This window comes from Cyprinodon variegatus, unplaced genomic scaffold (genome assembly GCF_000732505.1).
Source record: "Cyprinodon variegatus isolate N-32 unplaced genomic scaffold, C_variegatus-1.0 Scaffold1486, whole genome shotgun sequence".
Classification (NCBI taxonomy): Eukaryota; Metazoa; Chordata; class Actinopteri; order Cyprinodontiformes; family Cyprinodontidae; genus Cyprinodon; species Cyprinodon variegatus.
In genome coordinates, this window is record NW_015151939.1 from 32,950 (window position 1) to 35,388 (window position 2,439).

The window sequence follows — 2,439 nt, forward strand, 5'->3', positions numbered from 1 at the left end:
GTACAATCATTCTAGACGATGAGCCCCACAATGTTTTTAAAACAAGACCACACGTCCCACTGGATAATGGTCAGCACCGTCAAAAGTATACAAAAGCTGGATCTGATAGCATTTTCCATCTAGAATAAAGGTAACTTGTCTGATTAGTAAGGAAAAAAACATCAATTACAAATGATTTACTTTACAAAATGATTTTTGATTGAACATGTTTAAATCAATTGTTAAATAAAAACATCAAACCTTCAATTTTTAGGTTAACAAATGATTCCTGGTTTCCATCAATGGTACTGGTGTAGCACTTGTATCTTCCCTCATCTTCTGCTCTCACTCCTATCAGTGTTAGTGAGGCATTACCCCTGGACAGCTCTTTGGACAGTGAGGTCCTGCCTTTAAAGCGCTGGTGCTGATGTTCCAGCTGGTCTTTGTCGCGATAGTAGGAGTGAACAATGCGGCCTCCTGATACATATATCCAGTGGAGCACCAGATCAGAAGTGTACTGGAATATGCAGGGTAAAATGCATGTCTGGTCCAAAACACATGTCACCTCAGTGTCTGTAGAGTAAGCAAAGACATCATTTTAAATAAAACTTCTTTTTTATTTGTCTTTGTCATAGAGATCAAGTCACAAGTAACTTTTTAAATAAAAAGAAAGTCAACATTATCTATATTATTTCAGTTATAAACAGATAAAAATCTTTACAGGATAAACAGCAGGAAGACCCTTCCTCTGATTAGCTTCTTGGATTTTTCTTCTGGGATTTCTTCTATGGGGATGAGATCTTACTTTTTGAAATTTGAAGGCCGAGCCTCTTAACTATTACCCTAATCTTTAACTCCATCTAACAGGTTCTCCTTTAGTTTTGAACCAGGACTCTTTTTTTCTCACAAGTATAATCATAACATCCAGTGAGAAGAAACATTTTATTAAAATTAAAATGATGGTAATTCTATCAAACCTTTACCTTTCAGGGGACTAAAACATGTTCAGCTTATGCTCAGCTCAGCTCATACTGTACATGAATTTGACACATTGATGAAAATGCTTCCATCACTGATCCATCTTTAAAACATGAAATGGACCAAACAGCTGTTCAGGGTTAAAATATCTAGTTAAAAATCATTTAAAATTTTGTTTGACATTTTGCTTTAATGTAAAGTGACAAAGAATGATTTTAAACACAAATAAGAAAAGAAAACAAGAGGAAATGTTGAAACCACTGATAGTTCTGGAATCTACACTAACAGGTTCTGTGAGTTGCTGTCGGCCTTGGTTTCATTTATAAGTCAAGGTATTTTTTCTGAGCAAAGGCTGATAAGATACTAGAGAAATGATTTAGAAAAGGTTATAAAACAAGTTAATGTAAAATGAACATTTTGGCAAGCCGTGGCAAGTGTTTCACCAAACTCATCATAACACATCATATATGACAAACTGAAACCTATAGATCATTAAACCATTCGTCAGAAAGGCAGCAGAGATTACAGGGATGTTTAAGGATGTAGAACCAACATGTTATTGAACCACAAATAGTCATGACATGGCTGTTTGTGTTTAAACAGTGAAATAACTACTATCATCTAACCAGGCAGCAGGCTAGCTGCTAAATATGTTCCCACACATGATCCTTCCTCAGATGTCCAGTGGACAAGTTAAAGTCAACCCAATGAGTCCCATCACCCTGACATAAATATGAAAACCTGCTAGAATTTTCACTCACCTGCTGTAGAAAGTCTAAATAGAAAAGTCAGGAGCAGCAAAAACACAAACTGCCTCTCTTGAACCATTATGATCAAATAACTACCGTAAGAGGCGAGTTCCAAGGTGTGTTCAACTAAAAAATCTGATCCGACCTGTTTTACACATCATCAGACTTGTGACTTTCGTTTTGCTTTTTGTAGGTAAAATGATCAATGTGAGAAATACATCGCTAGATTTGCACCTCACCACCCCTTTACATTTTAAGGATAAAGAAAACATTTTAAGGAGATTCAAAAGTAGTTTGTCTAATGCAAATCGTCACTGAGTAACAGGGTCAAAAAAAAGTTTTTCAGTAGTAGTCTCCCCTGGAGATAAGTACTTATAACAGAGAAGACAAGCACAAATGGAGGGACTTGTTTAGATGGTAATATTTGTTATAATTATACAGTGAATCAAAAATGAAAAAGTGAGATTATTTAACCTGGGAGTAAGACGGGATTAACATGTCCTTACTCAGATAAACCACTACAGAGCGGCTGTAGAAAGCAGTGATCAGATGCAGTTCACTCACAAAACAAAATCAAACAGGAATAACCTTTGAAATAAAATGTAGGATCTGTGTTTTTAATTTGACTGCTGTATTTTCAAACAACTCTTTACACAAAATACGTGTGACTAAGTATTGCAGATGGGGAGAAAGAGAAGAGAATAAAGTATCATGGCAGACAGAGGAAGGCTAC